The sequence below is a fragment of the Urocampus carinirostris genome, chromosome 5, assembly GCF_059441175.1.
Source record: "Urocampus carinirostris isolate Australia breed hairy pipefish chromosome 5, RoL_Ucar_1.0, whole genome shotgun sequence".
In the NCBI taxonomy this organism is placed as follows: Eukaryota; Metazoa; Chordata; class Actinopteri; order Syngnathiformes; family Syngnathidae; genus Urocampus; species Urocampus carinirostris.
This window is the reverse complement of record NC_142353.1, coordinates 25498692-25520916: the sequence shown is the minus strand read 5'-3', so window position 1 is coordinate 25520916 and position 22225 is coordinate 25498692. Positions and strand designations below refer to the sequence as shown.

Here is a 22225-nt window from a genome sequence, read left to right as displayed (position 1 = left end):
CACAAATAAAGAATGTAGGAAAAACAGCTGTACAGTTGTGTTGGATATGTATGCATATCAATATTTTCTATTAAAAACATGCCTTTCTTAAGTACAGGCTGTCGTTGCTGAAGCAGTTTCCTCCAAAGCAATCGAAAGGATGGCGTCTTGCACAAACTGTAAGCACATTTTGGTGTGTGTGAAAATTACAGATGTCCCTGGTTTTTGTGTCAGGTTAAACGGTCAAGAGCCAGCTGAGAGCACACGCGGGATCACAGTTTGGATGCTATCTTAGTGTCACGGCCCTAGCTTATATGAAATCAATATAATTTTGAATCAGGCACCTTGTAGTAGAGGATCTTGGATAGTGTTGGCAAAAATTTAAAAACAGTAATATATCAGGCAACCTGTTTTTCAGGGAGAACTCTATTTTGCTCACCACTCAACGATCATAGTGTAATATTCGATTAGTGCAGAGGTCTCTTTTTCATGCTGAGAGCTACTTTTTGTTACTACCGAATTTTCACGCCCATAAGACGCACATAAGTCTCCAATTTCTTTCAAAATGTTGCGGCGCGCCCTAACGTGCAGTGTGCCCTTTCCCTATTGTAGAGCGGCGGACGTAGACCAGCTCCGTGGCCTTAGGGTTAGGCACCCACCCCCAAGACGGGGAAGCCACAGGTTTGAGCCTTGGCCGAATCAAGACATACGTTTTAGGTGAAATCCAATGTTTTGTGAGATTGTTTGCATTTCCAACTAAATTACTTTTAATGCATCTCCTGTGACTTTTAAGTGTCTCTTGTTTGAGTTCCATCATATTCCGGAACTCGGAAGTGCTCATGGATGCTAAGATGATAGCGTATCTAGCAATTTGAAAGTTCTTGTGCTACCGGATGCTGAAAGAGGTGTACCCCTTAATATGAATTAAATTCACAACCTCACTTTCCCTCCATTGAATGCTGTCTGTGTTTTTGTTCGCAATGGTGTGCTGATTTCTAGTCTACGTGCAAGAAAATGAAAACTGAGCAGCGGTACGGGAATTGAAAATTGATGAATCAAAGGTTCGCAAGTGGAGGGAGCTGAAAAACGAACTCCGTCAAGTTTTCAATATTTAAATAAAACACACTTGAATACGCACACTTGTTTGCTCGTCTTTATTGTGCCGAAAAACAATGATCGTTTATGGGGCGGTAATGCACCAAAGTGCCATTCGTGGCTAAGCTTAAGGAAATTGGCTAAAGGAGGTGAAAAAATTTATTTGGTCGCAGATATACTATCAACGACCTTTTCTAGACGGATTTTTCAAGAAAAGCTGGACATCATTTAGAGCAGAAAGGTCGGATAACTCCAAAGCTCGACCAATTATCTTGATTTGCATTTACCCTATGAAAACCTGAAATTACATATTTTATCAGTAAGGACTCAGGAAGAGGAGAGGTGATTTGGGTCCGATTCTCTGGGTCTGACGACGCCGGGAGCCACCGCCACCGTATAACAAAACTGCATAAGCATTGATATATTTTATTATTATCGGTCAGCAGATGTTAAATCAACAGAAAATTTTAATCATTGACATATTTTTTAAGTTGACAGGAACCTTTTAAGGCCGTCTGTCATTTTGAAGGATAAAAATTGGACCATAAATCACAGCAGCAGTATGTCCTTAAGAAACTTGCGCGCAGCACTTTAGGAGATGGAGAGGCAGAGATCAAAAGAACAATGACGGGTGGATAATTTAAAATAAGCAGCGAGAGAGAAGTCCGGCCCGATGCGAACATAGGGATTAAAATTTTAGAGCCTGTTGGACTTAGGCTCAAGATATTACCTCTGCTGAAGGCCTATGTGTGACATGCAAGACCCACTACTAAGTTAGTGTAATGGATCGTAGTTGGGTGTATAAATTAAACACTTACTCAATTGTGCCAATTTGTGATAAAAATGTTAATTATCTAAAATGGAAAAATTGCAGTTTGTTGTTCATAATCAAAAACAATGGCTTATTCCCCCCCTCTGCTAAGCAGCATTACAAAAAGTCACACAGTAACACAACTTCAGAGATTTACCAAACTATACTATATTATACCATACCAGAATATAATCTCAGTAGAACATAACATTGAAATGCATGTATTTTTGGAATACTTTGCATCATTTTTATCTGATAATTTTGGGCTCAAACACCCAATCCTACTCACCATTGAACAAAATCATTCGTTTAAGATGTATTGCAACCTTAACTTGCAGTCCCACCTGATCTCAATGTTCTTCTCATTACCAGCAGGTTGGGACTGCACTTTCTTTAGTACCGAATGAGGTTGAGTTGATTTAAAGAGAAGTCTACAGTCCCGTTGAAAGAGTGCTGACGTCAACCCAAAATCTGATATGCCAAGTGTCATTCCCACCACCAAACGTGCTCTTATTTTGTCATTCATCTTACTTGTATTAGTTTCAGTCCGTCTTCCATGAGTCACCCGGCAGCTATTGCAAGCTGCAGGTAAATTAACAGAGACAAATGCCCCCTCTGGTCTGTGCCTTATTCAATGCATTGAGTGCATTAGTCAACCAGTGAATACTTTTGGGGGGGAAATGTTTAAAAAGTATGTTTAGTGAAGGAGCTGATTCTCCATCAGTTCATTGTTGCCTGTCTGCCTCTAAATGAGGCAGATTTATAGCTTTCTTTTAAACTGTGAAGAGGGAAAATCCCCAGTTTTAAAATCAGTGACTCCGCAAAAGAGAATTCCTCGTTTTAGATAAGGAGAGAAGGGTGGAAACCTTTTACAAGACTGACAAAAACATAAACAAATGATTCGGGAGATTTCAAGTGTGGATGTGATGGCACGCAGGTTGTTTGATGAAAGCTCAACTCCACTGACTGGATTTGATTTCAGTAGGATCAGTACGTCAGTCCCCCTCTCAAAATGCTTGTAAAACATGCTGCTAAAAACAACCAGAACCTTGGACCACTTGCCCCCAAGAGTCCTGCACAAGGTCAGACACGAGCTGGAACTGAAAGTAGCAACAATGGCTCATCTGATCAGCCAGGTAGAGAAAAGCATGACACACGTCACTATTGTAACAAAAGGAAAGCAGTAAAATAAATGTGGGACAATGAGATTTTCAAATTTAGAAAACAATACCATTGAAAATGGTGTTTTATTGTTGTATGTTTTCATGTTTTATTTTTACAATTTTTTTTCTATCTTAGACTTGAAACAATGTTGTTCCTTAAAGGAACAGTGTGTATTATTAAGCACCTCCGAATGGGAACAAAAACATAAAAAACCCAAACAATTTACAAAAAAATTTTACCTAGAGCTCGGGTCTGGACGAGGTTGGGCAAATTTGTTTTTTCCACAAAAATAGTTTGGATAAAAACATTACACTGTTTTCAAAAACAATTTATTTTCATTCCCTGAACATAAAGAACATCAAGTATTCATATATAAGTAAATCAATCAGTAATAAATCAATTCCTGATCAGCTAAGGTTGCTTAAAGGGACAATGTGTATAATTTAGTGCTTCTAAGTAATAAAATCTGTCAATCTTTAAAATATAAAATAAAAGAATATTGATATAATATCAAAAACACACGAACCGTCATATGAATGTGTATCTTTTTTTTAATCCATTTTGCATAACATGGGCGTCACCTAGAGGGAGAATACATGATTGTCTGCAATCTTGAGGCTATGGGTACCCAAAACACAAAACCTGGCAAAATGCTGAGCTAAAAAAATGTGCTTGACGGTCACTTTGAGTCTGCTGAATTTTAATTCTTACTTGTCTTTTTTAGCACTCGTATTTGGTTCCATGACAGAAAACTACAACATATAGTGGTCTAATAATACACACTGTCTCTTTAACTTTCTTATTAAGGCAAGAGGCCTCAAACTATCATCCAGAGGCCTGTGGGTTTGAGAACCCAGCACTACACCATACAGCAACATCTAGTGCTCAAATAATACACAAGGTATCTTTTATATTTTCAAATCCTTGAAATTAATTGCTAGTTAAGTGTGATATCTGTGGAAAGTTTTGTTCAAGCAATAACTGTGATTTTCAACCCCCCTCCCCAAAACATCTTGCCTTTATAAAAGATTGTCTGAAGAAACGAATGATACAATCAAAAATCAAGACAACTAACTTTTTAAATGTGCCTTCATGAGCTCATGTGTGATACAGACGAGGCTGCGATATGTCCATTTGGCTTCTATTAACCCAAAGCAAGCATCTGATTGCTGTCAGATCCTATTCATACACAAACTTGTTGACTTTGGGTTAGCTTTGACCAAGAATTGTTTCAACTGGGTTCAACGTTTCATAACAAATTCGGAGGTCACGATTTAGCTTTAATACATGCAGACACATTGAATTGATCCAGAAGTGCGACAAAGCGTGGACGATGCATGTTGACAGCAACAGTAAAATCAGAGAACCAGGAAGGTGTGGTCACACATGCTGCTTTTGCAGCAAGGTCATACATAAGCCTGGTGGATTCTGTAAAAATACATAAAAAAGTGTTCCTGGAGGGAAAATTCCACGGGGGCTGACTGAAGCTGCACACAAATGGAATTTCTTAAAGAGAATTACAACTAAAGTCACTGTTTAATTTTTACCTCGAAGGAATGGCTCGTTCTCTGGAGTAAATAAAGAACAAGGACAAATCGACCCTTACATGATGAAAAATTTATGTTGTCTCTTTGGAGGGAGGAAAACTCTGATTAGATAGGAGCAGTCAAAGTTAAAACAAGGTGGGGTGCAATTATTATTGTGTCAATATTTTGATGAGTTGTCCTGATGAGTGCTAGATGATCAAACTCCGGCTACGTTTTGGGGTTAAAGTAGCTCCTTTCACCAAACCTTAGCAGAGCAGAATTGATGTTTATCTGAGGCTTTTTTTTGCAATATTCATATTTCTTCCCCTAGCGACAGTCATTAAAAACACAAGATCAGGGATCAGCTCGGGAGACGGATGCGGCTATATAGCGCAAGCGAGTGGCTCCCTGGCACTTTTCCAAAAATGCTTACAAATGGAAAAAAGATGGGGACAATACTATAGTTTTGTTTTGTTAATATAGTTTGCATAAGACAACAAACATAACAGAAACATTTTCCAATTGATATTACATTTCAACTAGGGGTGTAACTACAAGACAAGAGGGAAGATCAGCTGGTAAGAGTTGACGAGTGGGAAGTTACGGGTTTAACTGTCCCTCTCCCACTTGTATCAGATTGTGAAAACACGGATACAGGGTGATCACTTTGAATGAAGCAAAGTTATATATTTTGACGTGAAGTTGTGTCTCTTAGGCTTGAACTCATGCCTGCAGAACTTTCCTGGAATGCAAAACTGCGGGGCTGCTCTTCTCTGCTTGTTTTCATCTCCCTCCACTCTCCCGTGTTATAAGAGCTTTGCGGCCCAGGCTCCGACTTTTAAAGGGGCACCGTACCGTCACAAGCCAGGCACGTAGAGGTTTTAAACAAACAGCTGGGTGTGTGATCAGCAATGGAACACAAAAATAAAAAGAGAAAAAAATACTGCACAGAAATCATACATAAACTGCATGAATGTGATTTTATGTGCTTTCCCTTTTCAAAAGGCTACGATTTCTTTTTTTTTTTTAATAAAAGACATGCTGTGTTTTATTGCACTGTTTTTGTCGCGCAGATAAGGAACATGTCATGCACGTTCCATTTTTTACACTTGAATACCCAAAATAAAAATAACATCAAAAAATGGACTGCATTTCTTGAAGAAAACATACTGTAATTCATTAACATTGTAGTGAAGTGTTCTAGAAATGAGTTGTCATGTGGTACATCATTATTACAGGATGCACTGCTTCCGACTTAGTTATTTTATAGTAAACTACATAAGCTAATTTAGATAATATAGAATGTGTTGCATTCAAAATAAGACATATGCAGTATAAGGTCTTTAATTTTGTGCGTCTTCAGACAAATTTGGTTTTTGGTCGAAAATGTCTTTTTCAACATTTTGGTTTGCCAGCTCCTGCACAAGATGAATTAGGGGCTGACAAGTTGCTCGTCTCAAAAGTTTCCCGAAGCCCTCCCTGGATGTATGAAATATGTATGGCCACAGTTTCCAGAGGGGGGGGGCAGCTATGGCCATCAGCATTGAAAAGCTAATTCATCAGCAGCGCAGTGGGATGCAACACTCTGACTCTACGGTTGACTGCCGCCTCCCGACAGAAACGAGGCAAACTTCTGTGATTGTCCAGAACCAAATCCAGATAGGAAAGAACCCTGACCACAATGAGCCGCATCTCCTTTCTGGACATGACTCCATTGGATTATTTTGGCCTCTGTGGAGATGAGCATACAGTGATGGATCAAGAAAGAAATACGCTTCCTGGGAAGGAAAAAAGTTTACTAGTGTAGTGCATTAGGCCCTCAGCCTAACCTATTTAATATTCATGATGCAGCTAGGGTGTCACAAATGCTTAAATGAGCTAAAAACGTCGCGTTGCAAGAAGTACACAGTACGTCATTGCATGAATACATGAAATGGATGGAAACCGTCACAACCCAACAACTGCCTGGAAAGTCCTTGCTTGAGCTAAAGAAAATATAGAGCAACAGTATTGCACAGGTGACCATGAGGATCAGGGGAGCCTTTGTACAATATTTGTTGAAGGGCAGCTCTAAGATTCCCTGTGAAGCCCGTCTCACTTTATTTCTCCCTCCCTGCGCTTGCCCTTTCAGAACAAGACGGCGGCATGATCAGGAGGAGGCTTCGGTTAAGACCCGCAAATCGATAACGTTCTTCAGTGCGGGACGAGCCTCAAAGATTACACAGAAAATCATAAATGGCAAATGACTGCCTCAAACTGTGAACATAATAAAAGTTCTGCCTGAAAATGGGAACGAGAAAGAGCCCCTATCTTTCAGATTCACTACCATTGCTGCAATTCCCTCCATTCCACAAGCCTAATACTCGGCAACCCCACTGTTCACAATAACAACACTCATCAAAGAAAGTTCGGACCAAGTCCCATTTCCTAAACGAGAGTTGAAATGGCTCTTAACTCCTCTCAATGCTTCATCTTTGTTTCCCTGCCTCCGAAACCTCCAGGCCCCGAACAATTAGGCCCTTGTTTATGTCTGCAAATTGCTACACCGTGCCGATCGGTGTGGAGTCCCTGGCTGCTGGATGCTCCTCCGCAACAACCATATTGATTGGGATGTCTGCTCTTTTAACAAGCTCTGTCTGCATTCCCCATCTGGGAAGGAAAAAGAACGTGGACACGCGCATACCTGTTCCCAAAACACTGTTCCGCCTCTCTTCAGGTAATGGCAGCACACTTTTAAACTGCTTACGCAAAACAATTACAGGGGCTAAAGGGAGGCAGATTGTATGTGTGTGGGTGTTGGGTAGGCGTGACTGTGTGTGCAATTGTGATAGGCTGACGTATGCTGTCAGTCATACAGCCAGGGTGGGCAGACGCACAAGTCAATGTGTCAAGCAAAAAAACTGTAAACCACAGTAACAGCTAATATTTGAATTACATTCAAGATAATTGAATCGATTAAATCGGACTCTGAGGAAAGTCAGAAGAGCACAAAGAAATGGTGATCACTAGTGGGTGCTTCGTGGATTATTATTGAGTCCGGTAAGAGACTGAGGCATTGTCGGAAGAAAGGGCAATAGCGAGGCTGCAGGTTCGGCCTACTGCTACAGCAAGCAACAAGCTACCCTTGCCAAGCCTGTATCTCACCAACGCAAGATCCATTATCCATGTAAAGGATGACCTGGAGCTACAAATTATGGCAAACCGCTGCAATTGGGATGGTTGTATTTTAATCATCAAGGAGACCTGGCTCAAATTGAAGATACCTTATGCTAGCAGGCAGCTTGCCAGCTGGTCCCTAAATCGTTTTCTTACACTATAGGAGAAGCCCTCCAATTTTGTTGTACTTTTGTATAATAACAACAAAGACTATTCATTCTACTGCAATTCTGTGTTCTGTGTTTTTATTTGTAAATCTATAGTTATTTTTGTTACAATTGTATATTCTTAGTAAGGACGTCATCTTGAGGGAAGTTTGACCGTTGTGGGCTAATATTTTATTTCATTTCTTTTGTAACAAAAAAGAACTAAGAGAACAAAACCAAAAACTCAACCAAAACCAGTACCTAGGCATACTCAAGAAGAGTGAATAAACTAAATCAGCCCGCTGGAGTGGGTGCTTCCCCATACATAAAACACCTAAATATTATTGTGACAAAAATAAAGATAACTACGCAATAAAAACCCGTGGGGGCTTTTATAAAGGGGTATTGCTACTCCACAGATTTTCAGGTTTTGCGGGGGGTTCTGCCCCCACCATTAACCTGGACAACCTAAGTAATACTGTATTTCCTTTTAACACAATGCACTACCAGCTCAGTAGCCTAGATGGTAAGGCGCCCGCTTTGAGACTGGGAGGTTCGGGTTCGCGCCCCGGCCGAGTCATTCCTAAGACTTAAAAAGTGGTCGGCGGCGCCCTCTGTTGGCTGCGGCTGCATCGGCTCGCTACAACGGGTCAGGTGCAATCGACATTTCGTTCTGTGTACATTGTTACACAGAATGACAATACAAGGAAATTATTATTATTATTTCTCTTTTTGCCCACTTATTTAACCTCCTGTCTCCCTCCTCCAACCCCCCGATCGGGTTGACAACTCATGGAGTCGTCCTTGATGATCCCTGAAATATGTGAATGCCGTTTTTCTTGTCCACATTATTGCTGACTCTGCGACTTTGCTCCCTTAGGTTTCCTGACATATGCTCACCATTTCTTTTCACTTTAATGAAGTAGTGGAAAATGAGGGTGTTAAAAGAATGAGACAAAGTAGAGAAGTGAAAGATGACAAGCACAAAAAAAGTAGATTGAACAGTGAAAGAAGATACAGAGAGTGGGTGGAAGGGGTTCAGATAAACACAGTACATATACGAGCAAGCTGCGAAAACACTCAAACAAAAAAAAAAAAACATTCCACTGAGGCCGAACAAGATCAAAATCCCTAAAGTGATATATCACTATGCAATGAATACCGCAAATATTCCCAAAGTATCAGCCAGAGTCTGTTCAAGTAAACTCGTATGCAGTTGCCCACTTTGGATGTTCAGCTTTGAAACTTCGGAGCCAACCTGATGAAATTAACATCAGGTCAAGGAGGTTGTCAACCCAGCATGTGATTCGATTCTGAAAAACGGAATTGTTTTATTAATTTAGGAGTCCAGCCTACACTATTATAAAAAAACGCAACGTTTAAAGCAAGATTTAAGATTATTTTCTTCTGATTGCAAAAATGCCTATGCCATAACTCCGGTTTTTCCAATACTACCCATGAGTCTCGCTCGAAAATAAAATTTCTCAGAGATTTTTTAATGTTAATGTATGAGAAGCCGAAGTGGCACAATAAGTTGTCTGCTCAGTTCAAAGTCTAAAGGGTAAAGTTTTAACTACAGTTTACATTCACGGTGTTATACCAACAGACTCCGTTTCTGTACCTCTCTAAGGTATACTTTATATGGAAGCTCAGTAAACACTCGATGTTTACTTTTGAGATACTTTATGATGTAAAACCCACAGAAAACGCCAGCAGAGCACGTAGACCAATTTGACGGTAGGGGTTGGGTGAATTCCTGCATACATAGAGCACTTCCCTTAAATACATCACTATATCCTTCTCGTTTGCAGTATTTTGTGACATTTGTACAGAAGAACTCTGCCCGCACCTTGTTTTGAAACCATTATTTACATCAAAAATGACGGTCAAAATGATTCTCAACGATCTTAAGTGATAGCGAGAGAGAGAGAGAGTGTGAGAGAGAGCGAGAGAGAGATAATAATTTTAAGTGGTTTATTTGTTGATATGGGACACAGGCTCAGGTATTATTATTTCAAACATTTTATTAAATAAGTGTCACAGAGTGAAAGAAAACATGCTGAAGAATTTGTTTTGTCTAACCCGCTATGGGTTTGGTAGTTTTGAAAATTTTCTCTCAAACGATATGGTGTAGCTCTCCTCCCCAAAAATAAAATTTAAATATTTTGCTTTCACGGCTCTTTGAGTCGAAAAGGTTCCCGACCCCTTAACTACATGTTGCTACCTAGGTGATAACATTATCATACAGAAAAAATAGTGTAATGCTCATCGTATCTTTAAAAAAGACTTGACAGTCAGACATTAAGGTAACAGTAATACAAACCAGAAAATCAATAACTTAAGAGATATTTGAAACAAATACTGGCAGTTCTTGGACATATAGCCTCTTAAACCCCACACATCGTTGATCCCATTAGCGTGGGAAATTTGCCAATTGACGCCATTTGCTGCAGAACGCCTACGGAGCTGTACCCCGCATACCTGACGCCGTTTTCAGCTCTACTTCAAGTTGTTTAGGTCACGTCTTTTTGAGTCGTGTGAGAATTTAAGATGATGGCTACCGCAGAGTCAGATAGCGATTAAAAGGACGAGCACATATTTACCTAAGCACCAAAAAGAAAGACGAATGAAGGCTGCATTGCGTAAAATGTGGTGAAAGCCCTATATTTATAGGTGACAGCATCAGGCCACACGTCTATGGAGGGGTGTTTCTCTGTGTACGTGCTGAACACTATGGAAGCGCTGTTTTTGTTCTTAAGGCAGAGGAACTGTAAGACTGCCTGCGCCACAAACATGTCGATCTCACTTCGAAAACCCTGCCTGGACGAGTATTCCACCAACATCTGTGCACAACCTTCCCCGTCAGACGAATGCAGGAAGTGGTACAGAGATTCACCATAGTTTTGCTCTTTCCACAAGGTGACAGCTAGCAACTGGTGTAATTTGGGGTTGCCTAATTTCCCAGAACCTCCTGTGGACCATTTCAAAGCTCTGGATACAAAGGCTGCTCTTTCTGGGGAGTTCTGATCCATGTGGCTGAACAGCTTGGCCAGGCTTTCTAATATCTCCTCTTCCACTTTGCTCTCAGACTGTTCCAGCACTTCCAAAACTAGCATGGACAGATCTGCCGCACTGTTTTGCTGGTTATAGCTGAAGAAGAGTAGGGCCCCGTTGTACATCAGCTCCCTGGCTTCACTGTGTTTTGCCTGTGACATATACCTAAAAAATAACGTCCTATACATTTGGTGTGCTTCATAGTAATCTCCTTTTTCCACGCTTGCTCGTAGTTTTCCTTCAACCCTCTGTACGCCTCCGCGGTTTCTCCCGCTGGAGCACCTGAGGGACTCCTGCTCCGACATCGTCGTAGCTCCGAGCTCGAGTGTTAGCAATGTTGCGAAGATGGAAGAAGGCAGTTCTAGTAATTTGCTTTACATGCATCTCAAAGGATAGATCAGGGTCAAATATGACACCTACATTTTTAACTGAGTCACTCTGTGTGATGTGACATTTGTCAATGTTCACAGCAGTTTTTGCGAATAAGTCCCGGCATTTAGAAGGACCAATGACTAACATTTCGGTCTTTTCAGAGTTAAGACGCAAGAAATTGAGTGACATCCACTCTTTTATCTCAGTGAGACAGGCCTCCAAATTTCCACAGTTTAGTGTGGAAGATTCCTCCAACGGAAGATACAGTTGAGTGTCGTCTGCGTAGCAGTGGAAGCTGATATTGTACTTGCGAATAATATCACCTAATGGAAGCCGCAGCGAGGCTTTTAACTAGGACAAAAAAGTACGATCACATAACACCGATTATGGCTAACCTGCATTGGCTCCCAGTTAGCCAAAGATGTGACTTCAAAGTTCTCTTAGTATTGTACAAAATCATACATGGACTTGCTCCCTCTTATCTTTCAGATCTGATCTGCCACTATGTCCCGGTCCGAAGCCTACGATCTGAGAGTGCTGGTCTTCTGATGATCCCGAGAGCAAAGAAGTCCTCGGCTGGTTCGAGAGCGTTCTCCATTCGGGCACCGGTGCTGTGGAATGCTCTTCCCCCTGAGATTCGATCTGCAACCTCAGTGGAAATGTTTAAATCTAAACTTAAAACTCACTTCTACTCCATTGCATACGAATAACCTACTCCTCTTGTCGGTTGAAAATAGTTTGTGTAATATAGTGTAACAATCTGTGAAGCCCTTTGAGACTCTTCGTGATTTAGGGCTATACAAATAAAAATGACTTGACTTGACTTGACTTGACATCCCCATAATGAACCATGCAATGGAGAATTAAGCCAGATGAAAGTGTCTTTTTCTGTTGTTGTCATTGGTAGTTGCCACAGTAACAGACCAAATTGTATTCACTCTTGGGACAGCTTTACTGCAAAAACTACCCCTGCACACCTGACGCTGAAACAAAATGTCCTAAAGTACAAAGAAGAAGTTGACGTTTTAATTGTTTAAAAATATTTATTTAGCTAACTTCAACTAATACAAATTGTAACTTTATCTTAGGGCATTTCGTCATAACAGTTGGTTTCTCTTTTGTCGGGATTGTGTATGAATATTATTTGAAGACTCTTAGTGGTCGATGCTAAATTTCAGTAAGCATTCGAACGAGCTCCAAAATTGACATACCTAAAGAGCTAGGTTTTTTTTTTTAAAGATATTTTTTACATTTTAAATGCAGTAAAAAATATTTGTTTCTTTTTCAAGTCAAGTGAAGTCATTTTTATTTGTATAGCCCTTAATCACAAAGAGTCTCAAAGGGCTTAACAGGTTATTACACAGACTATTTTTTCAGACTATTATTACACCATCCCCTGATCTGGAACCAACAGGGTTCTTTATTTTTTCTTTAAATTGAAATTGGCCAAGCATCCATAGTTAAGAGGATTCAATGCGACTTTTCGTCTTTGATGTGTTTTTCGGGCACAAGTTCATGATCTATCTTCCCTGTAAATCGCTATTGGAGAGTCATATCAATTTGCCTTGCGCAGCTACAAAAGATGGTATTATCTTCTAGAACTGGTAGAACAAAATTGAGCAATTCATGTCTTTCGACGAAAAAAAAAAAAAAAAAGGAACAATATGAATACAAGTTGTTTTTTTTAATTAAATAAATGCACTACAAGCTGTTCATTTATTTTAGCCCAATAACTGACTTAATTTTCAGTATGTGTGTGCAATGTACATTATTGATTCATTCTGAACGTAGGTAAATAATTTAAAAAAGAAAAAAAAAATCAAATAAGAGCAAAAGCCACCTGGACTGTCCACCATGGTTCAAAATTTAAGGCTGGCTTTTGTATAAGTGTCCTTGAAAGACCTGGCAGTGAGGGGAATCTTTTTGGGACGATTTCTTACGCAGTTTTTACGAGGATTTTTTTTTTTTCAGAAGTAATATTGTTTGATGTGTTTTTTTAACACGCGCCTTGGGACTTAGAAAACAACCTGTGTGGACTTGGGGATGGCGGTGACAGAATTGACTGAATTAGCTTGCACTCTGAAAAACCACCAAACTTAAATGACGGTGGGCTATTTTGAGTAGACATATGTTGGATTTATGTGATATCCAAAGGAGGTTTAAATGCTAATACAATAATCCCACGAGTATCACACATAATAGGGGGTAGAACTCCTTCGAAACATGGCAACCCACAAAGTAGAAACATTTATCTATTTACTCACTTAATTATTTTTTTACCCAAAAACAAACCTAATCTATAGGCTCAAGTATTTGTTTAACTCATGAAATAAAAATTCTGTACTTTTTAATTATTATTTTTTTAACAAAAAATGTATAATATCAAAAACAATTTTGTAGTTTTATTGCACAACTCTCTGAATTATGCACCAATCCACTTCACTTTACTTGATACTCTGCCGCCACCATGTCGCCATTATGGAAAACTGCATTTACCTTCCGGTTCTGTCAGACAGAAATCACATTTTTTTGTCTCCCACTACAGAACGCCAAACACCCGCATATGGGTCCTGAGTAGGTTTAGCAGGTGGAGAGTTCAAACTTTGTTGGCGAGAGAAAGCATCTTTCTCTGTTTAGCCAAACAGAGTACAGAACACGAACAAAATCGGCGAAACAGTGAACCAGCAACAACCGAAAAACTAAATAGCGAGGCGTCTTTGTATTGAACAAAACACCAGTACATTAGTGGAAAGATGAAGTGAGCCCACAAAAAAGCTAGAAAGTTTTATTTTACTTAAACACACTGACATATGGTTCATTACTTAGCAGAGGAAAAAACCAAGTGGAAAGAAACAGTTTTTAAACATTAAGGCCCTTCATGTGAAGTATTTTAATTTTATTTTAACAACATCAAAAAAGCAGGACCAATTTAAAGCTGCAAGTAGACAAAGTTAATTTATGTGATTCGTTTCGGGTGGCATTTTTGTCAGCGCGTGGTGCTCAGAGCCCTGAAGGCAGAGGTGTTATCATCAGAGGTGGACCAAGGACGCCTGTTGCAGGGACCCGGAGGCCGGCCCTGTTTTCAATGCTCCATTATGAGCTTTGCTCACTGAAAATAACAGATTCCTCACAATGGAATGTTGCGTTCCTGAGCTGCGCAACACAAAAGGAAATCGCACAGAGTGACGTGAGTGTGGCCAAGAAAAACACCAGACGCTGCATTAGCACCGTATATAGTCAGCCACGACAAAAAGCGAGACGAATTAGGTACATTTTCTGACAATCAAATAGACGTGGGGCTTGTGGTAGGTCAGGGTTGAAAAAAAAAAACAACGGAATTCTTTTCGGGTCTCAGCGATTCTGAACCGCCTGGCGGCAAATTGCATACGGCACGGAAGCGAGTTTGAATAAACTGTGACGGTTGCAAATCGATCCTTCACACGGCTCGGCGCAACTTGCGCCAGCTGGATCCTGTTAGCGGTTCCTAAACGAATCTTATATTTTCCGGGTCCTGTGACATTCAGCTGGCGTATTAACATTCCTGGCTTTTGGACGATTCCAAACGAATCCCAGGGTCGGCCCAGGCAGGGTGCTGACTCGGTCTGTCAAGATTATGTGTCGATGTGACGGGACCAGCACCGAAACCTCACCCGGTCTACGTCGACGTGAAAACTGGCAAACTGTTTCCTATGAAATGCTAAATGTATTTTTGTTGCATTCTCAGCTGTTATAGTGCATTTATTTATTCCATATCCTTGTGGCATATACTTCCTGACAGGAAATCGTCCAAAGATAAATGTTTGTTTAAGATTATTTGCATGAGTTCCCAAACAGTGTCAACATTGTTCTTGCAAGAAATAACTACCCCCCAGACAGGTACTTTAAGTGTTTATAACAAATTATTTTTTGCAGTACAAACACTTATGTTTAGTACAAGAGCTGACATGGTATAAGATCCTCTCGCGGTGGAATGTTTTCCAGAAGGATGTATATAAAGTGATGCTCAGTGAGCTAAACAAATATTTGCTGTCCAAACTGTTTCTTATCATGTGTTGCATCAATTAGAACAGTGCTTTGCAACAAGGGTATTACTACCTCTGGGGTTGCTTGAAGGCATGTAAAAGGTACCGTATTTTCCGCACTATAAGGCGCACCGGGTTATAGGGCTCACCCCGAAAAAATTGTTTTTGGTCCTATATTTGACATACATAAAACGCACCGGATTATAAGGCGCTACAATGGGAACGTCGGCAAAACAGTCAGATAGTTCAGTCAAACTTATTACCCCCTTAACATTCCGAAAGCTTGCAAAGAAGCAAATACGTGTCGTAGGCACGTGCGGATGAGGTGTCCGTACGATGTCACTCAAATGCATCGTTCAAAATATAATTCGGAAGGTTAAAGTCTTGGGATTCAAGAAATGCCAACCATTCCTTAGTTTCTATTTTCTTTTTCGCTCGCAACTTTACTGTGCATATGACAATAAACACTCGGAATTGAGTTTAATTTAAAAATAGACACTCCATTCGATCCATTATCTGCACCGCTTATCACAGAAACATCGAGTTCAGTCTGAAACAAGATACAGGGAAAATATATAGCCGGAGTAGCTCACCGAAGTCGTTGTGTTCAATAAGAATGTGCATCCATGGTCTTCTTATATCCGTGAGTGTAGTAAATCCAGGAGAGTAAAATATTTACGCTTTTAGGTGCGCCTTATAGTGCGGAAAGTACGGTATTTGAGTTTTTAAAAGGTAAAAAGAACCAATAAAAAAATCACATCGCTTGCACTCTATGCGAAAGAGTCGAATAAACAACACACAACTTTGCTCATGTTGATATCTCTTATTTTCTTTATACTTTTATTGACTACAAAATAATAAAAATATTTATTCTAATTTGATTTTATTTTTAAAATTAATTTTATAGTAGCCTGATTTTATATTTGTAGTATTTTTACTACAGAAAACTCATATTTAAAAAATACTTTTTCAAATATTTAAAATTGGCATTTATTTTAACAGGAAAATATTCCAAAAAAATGACAGAAAAGTAAGCAAAACATTTAACAAAATTACCAAAGAAATACAATTAAATGACGCTCAATCAACTTGGAAAAACTAGCTAAATATATTGTAAAAATACATTTTACAAAATTATACTTCAACAAAAAAATGTATGCTTACATACCAGTCAATCTCAGTCAATGGCTCCCCTTATCAATGATTGCAATTCCCCTTTTTAAGCTATAACAAACAATACAAACACAACACAACACCTATTTACCCACAGCAAGACAGACTGAATGGAACAAAAACAATTATAATTTGTCTAAACCAGTTAATTATTATTTGATAGATTATTTATTTATTTTATTTTGATATTATTATATATTATAGTAGCTCAGGGCGTAGAGTGGTCGTCTTGAAGGGTCGCTGGTTTGATTCCCGGCTCCTCCAAGTTTAATGTGGAATTGTCCTTGGGCAAGACTGAACCCCTAAGGACCCCGACAGGTAGGTGCCTTGCTTGGCTGCCTCTGGCTATTAGTGTGTGCGTGTGTGCGTGAATGGGTAAAGTGTGAAGTACATCGTGAAGCACTTTGGAGATCTTCAGTGACAGATTAAAAACGCTATACAAAATGCAGTCCAACACAAGCTTGATCGAGGACAATATTTACTGGTGTACTGCGACAATGCAATATATAATGGAATACGCGTCTGCTACCTTTGACCGAGACGATCTGGATTAGAGCCAAAATTGGCAAGACATGATCAGTCTTACAAGAAACAAGTTTTTCTAAATTGTTTTTTGTTTTTTTTCCCCCTGCACAGTGTTATATGGCGTACACAATTAGAAATAATCTAACAATGTGTAAAATAAGAGCAAAATATTTAGGTTTACATGTATTAGTTTAAAACATGTTAAACACAAAAAAGGCTAGAAAAGCAAGAAAACGTGTTTCCTTAAATTAAGGAAATTATCTGCCATAGATTTTCGGTGAAACACTACTACAAATTACACTAATTGTACCAGCATTGTTTTGAAATCTATTGTCATTCAAATATTAATTTCCAGGGTGAGGCTGTTTTTCCTGGACTCCTATTTCCATTTAATGGTATGATAAAACGTTGAGCTAACAGGAAATAAGAATATCACTTGAGGGAACTTGCTGGCATCACATACCCAGTTATTTAAGCATCCAGTGCCGGGCAGTAAAAGAACAGAAATACGGAGCGGCTGCATGTAGCAAGGTCTCACTTACTTTGAGCAATGGTGAGGTCAATAAGTATGGGAGGGGAGCAATTGATTTGTCAACATGAATGAGAGACACTGTGGCCGAAATAAATGTAATGCCACGTAATTTGCACAAGACTTTCATTCCATGAGAACCTTGTGCAACAGACAAACAGGCAGCAGTTTGGGTGTTCTTTTTTTCCCAGAAGGAAATTAAGTGCAGTGATAAGATTAGTTAGCCTTGCCATCGAATTGGACACGTCCCTACTGTGATCACCTGATGGAAAGAACAACGGATTCCCACAGATGTTTTGTGCGAACCCAGTTTTAACATTGATGTTTCAATGCATGAATACATGAATCCCTTGATGTATTGCTGGTTACTTAACGCGGTTTTGCTACTTTACGGATTTTCATTGTGCATTGTGTTCTGCATTTCTATTGGCTAAACAGTCACCTTGCCCCTTTTCTGCCTGCGCGTAAATGACGTTGCATTTTTTTCAACTTTATTTTCTCTAAAAAACCTTTCAGTTTTTAAACTAGAGGTGTGCATGGATGATTTGCTGAATTTGAGAGCATTGGATTCAAGTTTCTTTGTTTTCTTTTTGTCCCTCAAGACAACATGCTGGAAGTAATCAGTAAGGGGTCTTACCGTATCGCAACCATCACTAAAATTCAGACATGCAAATTACATTTATTAACACAGCACATTTTTGTAGTTTGAAATAACTAGACGCACTACCCTCAAGCACCTCTAAATTGATATCATAAAACAAATAATATATGCCAAGCAGTTATTTTGACGGTATGTCGTCTTTTTATTCAAATATAATGTAAAGCTTATTAGTCATCTCAGCAGAGGACATTGTCTGACCTTTTTAATGAATACATATTAAAATGAATGAATGGTTTAGTTAATACGATAACAGAACACATTATGCGCTGTAGAATGCATAAACTAATTCAATTTATTCCATGAACCAGAAAAAGAAACACATACTGTACATTAGCACGTGAGGTCTGTTTGTCTTCAGCCTTTTGCATCCCTTGAGATTTTACTAACTAGATGGGCTCATTTCCATCAACTTGTGATTGCAGAAACTGCTGCTCACTACAATACGGTCAGATATTCTTTTTTAACATTGTTGTATACAGACGATGCCCAACTTACGAATGATCGTAAGTTGAATTTGTTTGTAAGTCGCTTCAGTGCTATATTTTGTATGTTTAGGGTTTATATAAGTATGTTTAAGGCTTGTGTAAGTAACATGTATTGTTTTATACTGAAAAATAAATATTTCATTAAATAATATGCTCTACAAAGATAAAGTTGAGTTTGAATTACTTTTGGAAGATGACCTTTAAGAGGTCCTTCCTCCGTGGTAGACAATGGACGAAAAAAAAACCTGATCCAACTATTTTCTCAACCGCATCATGCTTTCTTATTCCATTTTCATTCAAAAGAAACGGCTCGCCTCTTCTTTACACAAGCCATATTGAGTGGAGTTAGAGATATTAATCAATGAAAATGTAAAAGTTCTTAGCGCGCTGAAGATACAGTATAGATAGGTAGGATTATGTTAGCTTGATTTTGAATATGTCTTCCCTGCAAAGAATGAGGGTAGGCACCTAAAAGCTTCAGGTTCAGCCTACTCCCTTTGGCCATATGTTTGTGTATTGTATTGTTGTGTAGAACAGCTGTTTTTTGTGCCAATATGTTGATTGTTTCGTTTTGTTAGGCAGTTGATTTTTTTTCTTTTGTGCTGTGCCTAAAAAGAAAGCTACAAACACACATTTTTGAGTGTTGCGCTCACCAAGGGCAACTCCTGTAATTGATCCTAAAAATATGTGTTTAAAACTACATATCAAATCCCACAAATGCTATCATTCATAAAAATGGTCTAACTTTATACCAGTGGACACTAAAGCTAATAGTGAAACGCAACATATTCAATTGAAGGTACTTTTGAGAGGAGGATAATGTTGGTGGGCAAAATGAGAGTAGGAATTAAAGGCAAAAGCAAGAAGAACGTGCTCTCTGGGAAAACCTCCATCTTTCTTCTCACTTGGACACAGGCCCTCAGCTTTTTACACCTTTTATTTGGTCTCTAACTCTCGTGGTGACCTCGCTTTAACAACAAGCAATTTCTCTTTATTTGATTCCCAACAACCGCGAACAGCAGCTTGGCCTTCTGGCTCCTCAAACTTTGCAGCAAAGCCCCTTCAACATTACTGCAAAGCCCCAATTCGAGTGGGTTGATCTTTTCCAACATGGGTGAGGCAGCGCTTTTTAGTGTTAATCTGTATTTTAGGATGTGAAGGTTCAGATCAAGCAGGCAAATGGGGTCAACTACGCTCATCATTTATCTTTTAACTTTGGAACGTTAATACACACGACTTTGGAATCCATAAAACTCTTTGGTCAATTCACAGTCCATCTCGACTCTAATTCGACCAATTACTGCTTTGCAAGGCCTGGCGTCCCTGAGCATAAAGAGCATAATCGTTTATTGTTTAGTTTTCCAGGCTTCGCAATGAGTAACTCGGGAAATAAATACACAGGTAAACATGCGCACAGGTATGTGATCCTGGCTTACACGGCGCTCTGGAAGAAACTAGGAAGCATTGTTATTCCGCTGCAGATGTAGGTCATTCCGTGACACATTTTTTATTACTGAGGCTGCGGTTATCGATTGTCGGGTCACGCAGTTAGCCAAGCAGGAGGCAAGCAAATGAAAATGGAATCTAAGTAATCACCTGCTATGTAATGCGGTTAGTCTTTATTGCCCTCAGATAAATATGATAGATACACATTCCTGTCTGCAATAACGGTAACCGAGCGCACCGCTTCACTGCGGAGACCTTGCACACCGGGTCACTGTCAGAACCTCGTACATTTAATTTTACAACAATGCAAACAGATAAATACGACGGGACCTGTGTTCTTGTTTCACTGAACGATATCCATTATCGGAGTGGGCTTGTTCATGAGAAAAATCCATGGGGTCAAGCGCAAGACTGGGCCCCAGATATAACCCATATTATAATGACGGAAAAAATATATGAGTTCTAGACCTTATGAAATGACTGCAGTAAGTCAACTTCCCCACTGCACCACTTTCAAATGCAGAAACCTTCATTAATGCTACAAAAAAGGGTCTGAAAACCAATTGTGTAACCTCAACCCAAAATCTTGTTGCAAATGTATTTATGTATATTATTTATGTATAAAACACCTAATAGCCACACATCAATATTTCAGAACCCTTCAAGGGTGGTACAGTAATCCCTCGCTGTATTCCGATTTACTTTTCATGGTTTCAATATGTCACGGATTTTCATAGTGCATTGTATTCACCACTGGGTGCTTTGTGGATTGTTAATGGGTTTGAGAAGAGACTGAGGCCACCTTGGGAGAGAAAACAATAGTCGGGGGCTGCAGGTCCAGCCTACTACGATGTTACAACTCTAATAAGCCACCCCTGCCGAGCCTGTATCTCACCAACATTAGAACTATTACCCATGAAATGGACGACCTGGAGATACAACTCCTGGGAAATAACTACATTCATGACTCTTGTAATTTAATCATCACAGTGACCAAGCTCCACTGAAGGGTCCCGATGCTACAATGCTAGCGCGCAGCTAGCCGGCTGCTCTTCCTTATCACTTTCTTACACTCGAAGTAGAAGCCCTCCAAATATGTTATACAATTGTATACCGGCAATAAATACCATTCATTAAACTGCAATTATGTGTTCTGTGTTTGTATTAGTAAATTCATAGTTTTTATTTTCTCACAGTCGTATACATGGTATGTTATTGATAGCTGATAAATAAATGTTTCTACTTTACGAGTTTTGACGATAGAATGACTTTTTGGGAACGCAACCACTGTGAAAAACAAAGGGCGACTGTATGGTGAAATATAAGTTGCTCGGGTGTATCAGTAACACAAGGCAAACATTTCAAATTTATGCAGAAAAAAAAAATATATAAGTCGCAGTATTGAATGGGTGTGATGTGTTTTCCAAAACGTGTCTTGGACATTCTGTTACACAAGCGGACCAACGCATTCTTTATCTGTGCCCCAATAACGTTTGAAATAAAAAAAGATTTGCCTGTGTTGGTGGATTTGTATTTGCAAGTAATGTTTATTTTCTTATTCTTGTTAACTCATTTCTGAAACCAAAATCCACCTACAGTTATGTTCATGCTAACTGCCCTCTTGTTGCTGTTTGTGAAATATACAAATGAGGCCAAAAAGCATCCAGCGTTCAAAGTGGAAAGTTACATTAAGTTACACGTTAAAACCTTTGTGACTAATAGTAAAAACACACTAGTAATATTAACGTTGTAGCTGTGAGCAAAGCTTGATACAACATACAAGATTTAAATACCTTTTTCATGGCCAAATTCAAGCACTATTAAGCACTTTTAAAGCCAATTTTTCAATTTCTCCAGGACAATTAAAAGAGGGAATCCAGTGTGAATGATGTATTTTGCAGATCCACAAATAAGTCTGCGATTTACATATGTGATCTTTTAATCTTATTTGTGCAATTATCAAGACATATGATTTTTAGATCTTGAGTAAAATATTTGTGAATCTGAAAAATAAATGGGTAAACATTTTGGAGACAAATCTGTTGGCCAAAAGGATGCCAATATGTAGCTTACATTTTCAC

General features: G+C 39.2%; 1 protein-coding gene and 1 pseudogene across 2 annotated transcripts in view; both read right to left on the bottom strand.

Moving 5' to 3' along the window:
• Positions 1–22225, bottom strand: part of fbxl17 (F-box and leucine-rich repeat protein 17) — a 343256-nt gene that overhangs the window by 8910 nt on the left and 312121 nt on the right. The gene's annotated exons all lie outside the window — the stretch shown is intronic.
• On the bottom strand, positions 10481–11279 carry LOC148365871 (Golgi to ER traffic protein 4 homolog pseudogene; annotated as a pseudogene).